Here is a 12,982-nt window from a genome sequence, read left to right on the forward strand (position 1 = left end):
ATGCACCGGCCGCAGCGGCCACTGGGGGGTGAACTAATGGAAAAGGAAGACCTTTCTCTCTCTCTCTCACTGTCACTCTGCCTGTCAAACAAATAAATAAATAAAAGAAAAATCATGATAACCTATGTTGAGGGTTTTAAATAATAGAAAAAAATTGGAAACAATCTCAGTGTCCAATAATGTTGAAATTCTTGTAGTTAAATAAAATATGCAATGGTAAAATATGACATTACATGGGCATTAATATGATTTTTAAAAATAATTTTAAATAAAATAAATGCTTATGCTATCATGTTCAGTGTAGAAAACATGAACAAGGGGCCTGCGCTGCAGCATGGTGGGATAAGCTGCAGTCTGCAGTGCTGGCATCCTATTTGGGCACTGGTTCAACTCCTGGTGGCTCTGCTTCCATTCCCGCTCCTTGCTAATGCACCTGGGAAAGCAGCGGAAGATGGCCCAAATTCTTGGGCCCCTGCACCCATGTGGAGGCATGGAAGAAGATCCTGGCTCCTGGCTTTGGTCTGGCTCAGCCCTGGCCGTTGTGGCCATTTGAGGAGTGAACCAGTAGGTGGAAGATCTCTCTGTCTCTTCCTCTGTCTCTGTAACTCTTTCAAATAAATAAAGCTTTCAAAAAGAAAAGAAAGCAATTAACAAAGCATGCATTAAAAACCTAGATAACTGTACTGTGGTCTTGGAAGATGTTAACATGCTAATGGCAGAACCTGGATGAAGAGTGTATGGAGACTGTTTTTTGGGACTTTTTCAGTAAATTCAAAATTATTTAAAAATTTTTCAAAATAATATTTTTCAAGATATTTCAAAATAAAAAGTTAAAAAGCACACATAGAAAAATTACTGAGATGAAAAATAACCAAATTTTAGCATTGGTTTTATGTTAAAAGTAACTTTTCTCTTCCATTTAGAAAATGCTTTTCTGTAACTTAAATTTTTACAGTTACAGGTTATTTAATAATTGTTTTTAAAAAGCTGCTCCCATCATTAAACCAAGAAAAAAATCTTGCTGAACTCAAAACAAAAACGCCATCTACTGCAATCTTAATCAGTGTGGCATCAAAACATAAAATTGTTAATGTGGGGCAGGCCTTTACACTTGTTAAGATACTACAGGGGTGCCCACTTCCAACATAGGAATGCCTGGGTTCTGCTGTGCTTCCAATTCTAGCTTCCTGCTAATGCACAAGTACTCCAATAGTTGTCTCTGCCTCCCACCTGGGAGACCCAGATTGAGTTCCCATCTGCCTTTGGTCTGGCCCAGCCTCAGCTGTTGCAAGTATCTGAGGAGTGAATTAGCTGATGGGAGTGCCCTCTCCCTCTCTCTCCCTTCCTCTCCATTCCTCTATCCCTCCCTCCTTCCCTCCCTTTCTCCCTCTTTTCCTTTCTACTTCCTCTCTTTCCCTCTCTCCCTCTTTCTCTGTCTCCCTCTCTCCACCCTCTCCCCCTTCCAAACAAATAAACAGACATTAAAAAACACCATAAGTGTTAAGTGCTTAACAACAAGTGCATGTGAGTGAAAGCTAAGATAAAAACATCTACTGGTTGGGGATGCATTTTACAGGTGAAATGTGAAGTGTGAGAGTAGGAAATAAGTAAAAGTAAGGACTAAGGTTCAGCAAGCTGTGGCACTGAGGATTTTATTTTAGTAATAAAAAAGAGAAAGTCTTAAAAGAGTAGATAACGGGAATATTGTATGTGCAGGAGAAAGGTTGTTTTTCTGGGTTTTTAAGGCATAAAATTCATAGCAAGTTATGGGGTATGTTTCCAAGAGGTTGGTTCTTAATGAGTTAAAATCATTTGTTTTCGATAACCGTCTCCATACTTGTTTTTGTCACAGACTCCTTTCTAAGCAACTCAACTTTGCCGTGATTCAGGCCTTCTTCTGCGGAGACAGCCACTTACCTTAATGAGTGACGAAGGTAATCATCTACTCGAATGAAGTCCCTCTTGATCTGGACTTTTGTGTCAAATACGCTTCTGTGTTCAATATCAGATAAGGACAAGTAGAATGGAAATACACCCTGGTGTCACTGGGAGATGCGCTTGAAAAATTACAGCGTGTCAGCCATTGTGGCTCCCATCTTTCCCTAACTCGAGACCCCTGAGATGTGTGACATTGCCCTTCTCTATGTGGTAACCACCCATACCCGTAATTTTGGGGGAGGCAGAGGCAGGGGCTGTGTGCTTTGTGAATGCACATCCCTAGGCAGACTCACATTGAATCTGAAGCAGTGTGCTCCTCCCTCTAAGAGTTATCATTGGAACCAGAATCTTTTAGTTTCAACATTGTATCTCAGAGTGTGATTGTGTTAGCCTCCTTTCATATATTGAGACAAAGCAGGAGCTTATTCCTTGGAGAAACAACATGGTGTCCGACTTGTTCCTTGAAGGAGGAACACGTGGCTGCTCTGAGAACTTTGCCCATGATCTGAAATATTTGTCTCCTTAATTATATATAAATACTATATTTATTATATATTTTTATATATTTATTATTATATATTATATATATAAAGATTTCTTTTATTTATAGGAAAGGCAGAGTTACAGAGGGACAGAGGCAGAGAGAGAGAGAGGTCTTCCATCTCCTGGTTCACTCCCCAAATGGCTGCAACGGCCAGGGCTGTGACAATCTGAAGCCAGGAGCCAGGAGCTTCTTCCAGGTCTCTGACACAGGTGCTGGGGCCCAAGGATTTGGGCCGTCTTCCACTGCTTTCCCAGCTGATATCAGGGAGCTAGATCAGAAGTGGAGTACCCAGGACTCGAACTGGCGCTCATATAGGATGCCAGCATTGCAGGCAGCAGCTTTACCTGCTATGCCACAGCAGCATTATATTTTAAGCTCCTTGCAGGCACAGATTATATTTTATCAATCTTCTTGCCCTCTTCAGACTTACCCTTTGATTTTGGAAGAGGTAGTTACATAGTAAATGTTTATTGAAATGAATGCCGTTTTCCTTAAGGGAAAATTTTATTTCTTCATGAAAGAAAATCTATCCTTTGCTATGAAAAATGTGGCATTAAGAACAAATTAAAGTGGAAAATACAGAATGTGTAGCTTAAAGCTAAGCAGCAGCTTTGATCTTTGGCTGGATATATTGAAAAGATTAAGAGTTATTAAAAATAGGATCTAAAGGTCTATTAAGACTCTTAAATGAGGGCCCAAGCATATGTGTAAGTATATGTATCCTCCTAAAGGCTACAAATATATTGTACTGTGTGGACAGACACTAACAGATGCATTTACCTGATCCTGTGAAAATGCTAAAGGACTTAAGAACATTTTCTCTTATGCATACATACTGTGCTATTAACATACTTCTGTCTAGAGAAGAATGCTTTTATATTTTAGGCCTGTTTGCTCATCTATAAAAGAGTAATAATAATTATCAGAGTGAAGTAAGGATTAAATTGGCACAGTGCCTCAGAAGTCCTATAGGTATGCTCAATGAATGGTGGATTTCATTATTCTTCTCAGATGGGATTTCAGAAGTGTGTTATAAATGGTTGAGTGAATCTGAAGTAGAAATACTAGGGCCATATTATACTTTGACTACATTGTGGTTTAGATTGGGTTTTGTAAGCTGAAAACAGAGCACTATTACCATGTTACCATGTCTAAATGCTTTAAGGGAAAGTACCTTCTCACAATTATACAACTGGTGTGCTCATGGAGTTTTGGAATACTTATCAGTTGAGTGTTACTGTCCCCTTTCTATGTTACTTATTTAATATTAACCTTTCTTTTCTGAGTATTTACTAATAGATTACCTAAAAGAAACATCACAGCTTTCACCATTGGAAAGCAACTATTTTTATTAAAAAATTTCAATTTATTTTCATTTTATTTGAAAGACAAGACAGACACAGAGAGACAGACAATAAGAGCTCTTCCATCTGCTGGTTCACTTCCCAAATGCCTGCAGCAGCTGGGGGTGGGCCAGGCTAAAGCCAGGAAACTGGATTTCAATCTGACTCTCTCATCTGGGTGGCAGGACACAGGTTACTTGCTGCCTCCAAGGATTAGCATTAGTAGGAGGCTGCAGGGGAAGAGCAGAAAACGAGCTTGAACCAGGCACTCGGATATGGGATGCAGGTGTCACAAGTGGGGACTTAATTGCTGAACCAAATGCCCTGAACCATTTCCTTCCCAGAAGTGTACACTGTTTTTAACTTCCACTACTTACTGCTTCTGTGGCCCTTATTTAACATCAACTAGCTTGCAGTCATTTGACCTTAAGTTATTGATTGAATTTCTTTTTTATTAATATTGAGAAGAACAGATTTCATGTACCTCACAGATACGTTCATGATAGCACTTATGAATCAGACTCTCTGGGCTTGAATCATTACTCAGCTCATTCTATAAGGACATTTACTTTATATTTTTAATCCCATTTTTCGAAGTTTTTATACTGGCAATGAATTTTTACATATTTATTAATTGAAAATCTATAACAAAAGTCATAGGAAATAACAGAGACCTTGGCCATAACTTATCTATTCATAGTGTTGTGGGCCCCTGACTGGGCTTATTCCAGGCTACTCCCTCCATGCATGAAGGAATTCAAAGTGGGGGCATAACGATATGTAGGGAAACAAGATTTATTTAAAACAAAAGAAAAGTAGAGGCAAGCTTGAGAGAAAGAATGAACCTCCCCCTGTCCCAACAAGGTTTGAGAGAGTGAACAAACAAAAAATATCATAACACCAAAAGCACCCTGTTAGCAAGGTTCAGTTTGTCCTTTTCTACTCTAGAAGGCATAGGGGGTAGTATCTGAAATATGCTTAATTGAGTATATGAAAGGGAGCAGAGTTTGGGGTGGGCCTTGAGTACCACTATTTTCTGGTCCTATTTTGAAAATATTGGAAGTGTCATGGTGTTAGGTGTATGATGGGAGTGGGAATGCCCCACATTTTAATGTCAAAAAGATTCTATCTTTTTGAAATAACATTTAGTTATATATTTAACCAAAGTGGCAAAAATATTAAAGACAAATAAGAAGTTACAAGTTGAAGAAAAAGAACTCTAGGCCAATTAAACAGATATGATCCAGAATTTCTAAGCAAATGTCTTAATAAAGACAACATAAAGCAATAGAAAATATTTAAAAAGCAAGAAGACCATAGTCTAGGAGGAAAATAGACAAGGGCTATAAACAATACTCAAATGAAAAGATGTTCAACTTCACTCACACAGGGTACATTTTAAAATACATTGGTACATAATTCCTATCGATATTTTTGACAAAGCTTTAAAGCAAAACAACATATTTATAGCAAAACTGATACACATGATATTTCTTTTTTAATTCTAGCTCCCACATATAAAGGAGAACAAACAATATTTATTTTCCTTTGTCTAATTTCACTCAACATAATGTCCTGCAATTGAAGCCATTTTGCTGCAAACGATAGAATTTCATTCTTTTTATAGCTAAATAATATTCCATTTATCTGATAATTAATATCTTTGTTGATTACATATTTTGCCTATTGTGAACAGTGATGCTATAAACATGATGAAACAGGTATCTCTTTGATACAATGAGTTCATATCTTTTATGTATATACCCAGAAGTTGGATTTTTGGATCATATGCCAAGTCTATTTCTAGTTTTTTTTTTAAATTTCCATATTGTTTTCAATAACGGTTGCACTAATTTACGTTCCCATCGACAGTGGATAAGATTTCCCCTTTCTCCACATCCTCACCAGCATTTTTTGCTCTCTGTATTTTGGATAATATCCATTCTGACAGGAATGAAATAATAGCTTATTGTGGTTTTGATTTGCATTTCCTTGATGGCCAGTGATATTGAACATTTTTTCATGTATTTGTTGACCATTTGTATTTCCTTTTCAGAGAACTATTTATTCAATTCCTGTGTCCATTTCTTAAGTGAATTGGTTGTCTTTTTGTTGTTGAGCTTTTTGTGTTGCTATATATTCTGAATATTCTTATCAGATAAATAGCTTCCAAATATTTTTTATCATTCTGGTGTAGGTCTTTCACTGTGTTGGTTGTTTCCTTTGCTGTGCAGAAGATTCTGAGTTTGATATAATCCCATTGGTCTAGTTTTCCTTTTGTTGTCTGGGCTTTGGGGAGCTTATCAAAGAAATCATCACACACACCAAAGTCTTAAAGTGTTTCCCTTATTTTTTTCTGGGCAAGACTTGAGGCCCACCCAATTATGTGCCCATGTTTGGAAATACTAAAGTGTTGTCATGTCAAGTGCATGATGGGAGTGGAATGCCTACATGATAATTTTATTATAATGACTTATAAGCCACGATGGGAACATGCCCTGTAGTCATAATGGATATTTTCAGCTGATGCTGGTTCTCCCTTTGCAGCATTACAGAACTTGCAGTTTCCACTACACAGAAAAGGGGCGGGGCTTGGTGGTGTGTGGAAGGAAGGTTTGGGCGATGCATAGCAAGGGAGTTTGAATGGTGCAGGCTGGGCTGTCATGCAGGGGCTGGCCACAGCTGCTGTGCCAGATGGCCAGGGAGCTTATGCATGAGGCAGCAGGAACTGTGCCATGGCATGTCCAGCTGACAGAGCTGTCCCACATCAGTTGGAGCTGTCAAATGGCAGTCCACGCTGCCACGTGGGTCAGCTAAGACTGTCAAACTTCAGCTCTTTTCTGCCAGCTAACATCACCTACCTGATCATATCAATAGGACCACATTTATGTACTTGTTAGAGTAGAACAGAGAAGCTAGTAGCACCACCAGTGCCACCACTACCAGGGGGAAAATTTACTAAAAATAAAATTACCCATGATGTAATACGAGAAACTAATCAAGAACAGTGACAGGACTCACTTATACAGAATTGACAGAATAAAAACACCAGGCAACTATGTGTATTCATGGATTTTTATTGTATATCGGTAGGGCACAAAAGAAATTTTGACACGTGTAAAAAGTTATTTCTATGACTGAAGTAGAAGGTAGAGGCAAAGTGAAATACTTATACATGTCTGAAGAGACTGATGCATAATGGTAACTGTGACAATGTCCTCTTGAATTTGTCCAAGGATAGAACATTCTGTTTTGGTGGCCAATAGGACAGGACAAGGACATAGTCAGGGAGAGTGATGACTACTATTCTGTGGAGTGGGTTCTTCAAGGCAGATCCAGAAACTGGGTGAGTTTAGTTCTGGTGCCTGGGGCAAGTTAATGTCACATTCCACATTTCATTGTGTGCCATTGGTTCCTGTGACTGGGGTGAGAGTCATGGAGGGAACATCAATATTTTTATTTATATAACGCCAAAGCAATGTATGGCTTCAGGGATAACAAAGATGAATGCTAAAACCAGAGATAACCAAGAAGAGGCGTGGGCAAGTTTGCATCAAAAATTTCCTCACAGAGGAATAATACATTTAATCTGAAACTGATGTGAATTTTATATTTCCAAGCTCCTGTGTTAACAAAGAAATAGACATTTAAATAGAATTTTTAAGCTGACAGTTCACACATACTTTCTGCTTTAGCTTTATGGGAACACCACAATTCACTCCTTGTTCATTTCTTTGATAGGAAGGAAGTCTTTATGTGCACTGAATGTCTTGAAGTGCACTGAATTTATTTGTATTAACATCTTAATTTCACTAAATGTAAAGTCTATGCATTGTTTTCACTTTCCTGTTAGGAAAATACCTAGTCAACAATGTCTCATTGTAAACTTTAAGAGTTACTAGTAGTATTTTCAAGAACGAGAAGCTATCTATATCTGTTTCTATATTTATCTCTTCATCTGCTTCTGTATCTATATGTACACTTATGTTTTCCCTATGTCTATCTATGTTGTCTAATTAATGTTCATGTTCTCAAACATACTGATATTTTGTAAATGAAAACTGACATATTTAGATGGAGTTAATAACATTAATGTAATATAAAAATTGAGCATACACACATAAAAAAGTTGAATACATGAAGGTGAAGACAATAGTACTTTTTATTTTACTAAAGACTGCTTAGCTAATCAAGACCCATCTGTTTATTCTTGGATTTTCTATTCTACCTCTGCGATTATACTCATTCTTGAAGCATATGTACCAATTCTTGAATATTACAGAAAAATTAGTATAACTCTCCTGCAAAGATGACTCACAAGTTTATAAAATTGCCATATTTTTGCATAATTACTTCTTTCTTTGGGTTCCATAGAACCTTGTGTATACATTAGCTGTCATTTTACTGTCATAATGATTTATTTATATGCCTGTCCCTCTCATAAAATAGAATTCCTATAGAAAGAAATTATTCTTTGTATTTCTTTAACAACTATCACAGTTTCAGCATCCTAAAGAGCATCCAGAAAGTGTTAAATGAATGGATAAAAGATTGAGTGAAACATTTTATGGTCTTTATGTAAGAAACAAGCAACAATTTTTTGTGTGCATCATGTTAACCCAGAAATTTATTCTGACACAGTTAATTATTTTCTTCCTTCCTCACCTTGTCTTCCCTATGGCAGAAATTCTATTTTAGTTGATGCCCACATGGCCACCTCCTGCTGATAACTAGTGGGCACAACTCAGTATGATGATGGACAGATGGACAAGCCTGCTGTTGTTTTTGGCCACATGACTGCTCTTGCCTACTTTCATAGATGCATCAAATGTGTTTTTCTTTGACTCTTGTTTCTGCTGAACTATACCTATTTCTGTCTGACACTATAGAAAGTGCCATATTTGCAAGATTAGAGCCTATAAACAGGTTTGGGAAAGAGAGAAGCAGAATTATTTTGATAGATGCATGTTATCTAACACAAAAGAAGTGGACTTCATGGAAAAAAGACCATAAAACATTGCTGTTTTTCAACTGGAAAAAGGTGGACCTTCCATCTTTCACTTCTACCATAATGGGATTGATTAGAAGAGAAAGTTACAACATATTTCTGGAAAAAGAAATCCACATATGGTACCAATTTGAATTGTTCAACTAGATGATTGTATAGACTTATAACTCATTTGGATTTCACACATGCATACATATATGAGTAGTATTTTGCTTCAAATCAACACTATAAAGTATAATGAAGTAAGACATTGGCATCTGACTTAGCCATATACAATGTTTAAAATCATTTTTTAAAAAAAGATTTATATATTTTTAAAGTCAGAGTTAGAGAGAAGGAGAGACACTCAGAGATCTTCCATCTACTGGTTCACTCCCCAGATTACTGCAACAGCCAGCGCTGGGTCAGGCTGAAGCCAGGAGCCAGGAGCATTGTCTGATGGGGTCTCCCATGTGGGTGGCAGGTGCCCAAACACTTGGGCCATGTTCCACTGCTTTTCCCAGGCCATTTTCAGGAGCTGGATTGGTGGTGGAGCAGCTGGGACACAAACGGGCTCCTATAGGGGATGCTGGCGTCACAGGTGGCAGCTTTACCAGCCTTGTCACAACACTGGCCACATGTATTTTCTTTACTAGTAAAAAGGTAATAGATGGAAATTAATGTTTAATAGAAGTCTTGCATCTGGCATTTTTATGGGAGCATTTCCCTATATTGTCACGTAATCTTCACATGTGCAATATGCTTATTATGATTATTTTATAAAAGAAAACAGGCTCATTGATATTAAGTGATTTGCTCATAGCCACAGAGCTGAGAAGTGAGAACATTTGATTCCAAGTCAGAATTTTCTTTTATCTCTTTTTTTTTTAAGATTTATTTATTTATTTGAAAGTCACAGTAACACACAAAGAGAGGGAGAGGGAGAGGGAGGGAGAGAGAGAGAAAGTCTTCCATCTGCTGGTTCATTCCCCAATTGCCTGCAATGGCTGGAGCTGCACCAATTTGAAGCCAGGAGCCAGGAGCTTCTTCTGGGTCTCCCATGTGGGTGCAGAGGCTCAAGGACTTAGGCCATCTTCTACTGCTTTCCCAGGCCATAGTAGAGAGCTGGATCAGAAGTGGAGCAGCTGGGACTTGAACTGGTGCCCATATGGGATGCTGACACTGGAGCCGGTGCCTTTACCCCCTATGCCACAGCACTGGCCACCCTAGATTTTTCTGACTCTGGAACTCTGGAACTCTGGAACTTCTCTACCTACTTTGTTGGATTAATTAGATATAGTCATTTTCCCAGGAACTTGGGATTTTATTGTGAAAATATTAGTGTTGTTTCGGATATCAATCGAAAATATTTCTTCCAAGTAAATTGAGGTCTTTGTCACCTTGTCCAGATGAGTAAGTGTGTCCAATGAAAAAAATGCTTCAGTAATGTGATCTTTTGGAATTACTATGCCAAAATGTAGACTGGTACAGTATTTCACAAAGCATTCTTCAGGAAATACTGATCTGCTTTTAGAAGTCAAGATTTGCCCTGGTGACCTGTTTTGTCTAAATGGTTCATGCCTGAGTTCTAACAAGGTGGGGTCTGACCAGAACTCTTGGTTTCATTCTTCTTGTTTTTTAACCTAAAACCTTTTATTTAAGGTAAACAAACTTCATGAATCTCATATATACAAATTTAGGAACACAGTGATTCTTCCCACCCCACCCTCCCTCCTGCCCTCATTCACTCCCTTTTTCCTCCTCCCTCTCCTATTCCCATTCTTATTTTTCACAAAGATCTATTTTAACTTGGGTTTCATTCTTGTTTTGAATTCATAGCATGCCAGTGATCACCATCTAGGCAGAGTAAGCTGTGGTGGGGAGAGAGGGAGTGAATGTCAGTGCAGCCTACTGGGCTTCTTCCTGATTCTTCTGATGACAGTTGGGATACCTATCCCTGTGTACATCCACATGACAGGACTCTGTCTGTGCAGAGCAGGGACAGTGCAGACCCTGACCTTCAGCTGCCTCTGTCAATGTTCCTCCCTGGTGGGGCAGCAGCATGAATGCTGAAGAGGAGGGATTTTGTGCACTTGCAGTTTTCCTCCTTCCCACAAAGATGAGTCAGGCTTACCCTCTGGGGTGAAAGACAGAATATACAACCAACTGGTGAGACCTTGTAATTCAGTAACATAGTTGCTGAAAGAGAAGAAATAGCAATTGGTGGTTGTCATCCTGATTTCCTTGGGTACTGCAGACAGTGCTGGAGGCAGTTTCTATCTGTTAGGTGACGGTTCTTCTCCAACAGGCAGTGTCAATTATAACATGCTTAAAAATGAGAGTTAATCAAGATAGAATTATCAACTGGCTAGGTCAAATTTGACAAGTCAGTTTCATTCCAACTGCATTATGTTGGTGATTATAATATTTGGAAACTGATTTGGAGCCAGACTCTGGAAAAAATATAATTTTAAAATGTGAGCATAATTTCCATGATGAAGAATTGGTCATTATTTATATTAAAATAGGGATTTATTTCTTTCCCTCATCTTTTTTTCATATTTCTTTAAATCTACATTTTCCTGTAATTTAAATGCAGTGATTAAGCTATATTTAAAATAATCCCTTGCCATTAATGAAGGAAAGTCACCTTTAAAAAGTTGACTCTGTAACATAAGCTATTTCAGGATTGGATTTGAGCCCTTTTTCTGTTAATGAAGACTATTTCCCTTTTCTTTTTCTGCAATGGTGGAATTAATCTGTCTTGTCTGTTTCCAGTCAGGACACATTCTAGGTCTAGGTAAATAGACTGAACTGAAAAATAACAGACTAACAGCCCTGTCTATCACTCAACTCAAAGCTGTCATTTTTCATTTCAACGTTATGCTCGTGAGCAATAATATGAAAACTCTCTGTCAGAGGTTTGCTTCTCCTATTTTGATTGCTTTAGAATAGAAATTTCGATACTGTGTTCTAGTATTAGATTAGGACACAGAGTTGGGTTCTTGCTCCGGCTTTGGTTCTGCCACCATGTTTGTGCCTGGACACGTCATTTTAAATTTCTTAGTGTCATTTTCCATTCCCTTTAGAAGTAAGATGACTAACTAGTTTATGGTGGCAAATGGGTACCCTCTGCTCTGCCAGCTCTGACCAGTTGCTAACGTCTGCCTACAGTCCTGTGTGGGGTTGGTGGGAAGCCTCTTTCAGACTCCATTGGCAGCAGTGCTGGGGGGCATGAAACCACTTTTTGCCACAACTTGGGGGATTTTCTATTTCTATAATGACTTCATTATTTATTTTTATTTTTTCACCTCTAGAAATGGTCTCTATATAGGTTACTTAAAGATAATTAAAAAATTTGAGAGCAAGAGAGTCGTTGAGATCATCTGTCAAAAGGAGACTGATCTATATAAAATGCTTTGTAAAATATAAAGTGTTCTTTTATTATTTGAGGACAACATGGGTAATTAATGGCAAGATTTCTTATTTTGAGGTGGGAGACTCTTTCCTCTAATTTTTCATGGAATTCTTGTTGCATAAATGACACTTTCTCTGTCAATAAATTCCTTAGAAGTTACTCATTCCACTGACACTAACATTAGATATTTAAGTATTGAGTTGCATGGTACAGAGAGTAACAATGCAGATATTCAGAGATCTAGAGAAAAGAGTTATTCAGTAGTCAGAGATTATTAAAGGAAGAAGTAGAAACCAAGCAGGGCCTAAAATAGGCTGAATTTAGGCAGAAGAACATTTTAGGTATGGGGCAGAATTTGAATAAAGCAAGGAATAAGACATAAATACAATTTGTGGTAATAAAAAGGAAGTAGAAACTGCTATGTTTCACTAAGGAAAATTTTGATTACTACTAATAATTAGTTTTTTTTTTAAAGACTTATTTATCTATTTAATTGAAAGAGTTACACAGAGAGAGAAATAGAGGCAGAGAGAGAGAGAGAGGTCTTCCATCTGCTGGTTCACTCCCCAAATGGCCGCAACATCTGGAGCTGTGCCGATCCGAAGCCAGGAGCCAGGATCCTCTTCTGGTCTCCCATGTGGGTATGGGGCCAAGCACTTGGGCCATTTTCTGCTGCTTTCCCTGGCCATAGCAGAAAGCTGGATTGGAAGTGGAGCAGCCGGGATTAGAACCAGCACCATATGGGATGCTGG

At 38.2% G+C, this 12,982-nt stretch overlaps 1 protein-coding gene and 1 long non-coding RNA gene across 4 annotated transcripts in view; both read left to right on the forward strand.

Moving 5' to 3' along the window:
* SLC44A5 (solute carrier family 44 member 5) overlaps window positions 1–12,982 on the forward strand; it is a 437,182-nt gene that overhangs the window by 86,920 nt on the left and 337,280 nt on the right. The window lies entirely within an intron of this gene.
* Window positions 1,296–12,982, forward strand: part of LOC149125660 (uncharacterized) — an 82,888-nt gene continuing 71,201 nt past the window's right edge. For 2 of the 3 annotated variants that reach the window (XR_016237270.1, XR_016237271.1), the window contains exons 1-2: window positions 1,296–1,524; window positions 1,853–1,934. This is a non-coding gene — a long non-coding RNA (uncharacterized LOC149125660). The other variant, XR_016237272.1, reaches the window with a different exon arrangement.

The sequence above is a fragment of the Oryctolagus cuniculus genome, chromosome 7 (genome assembly GCF_051225735.1).
Source record: "Oryctolagus cuniculus isolate XC-2025 breed Fujian yellow rabbit chromosome 7, ASM5122573v1, whole genome shotgun sequence".
In the NCBI taxonomy this organism is placed as follows: domain Eukaryota; kingdom Metazoa; phylum Chordata; class Mammalia; order Lagomorpha; family Leporidae; genus Oryctolagus; species Oryctolagus cuniculus.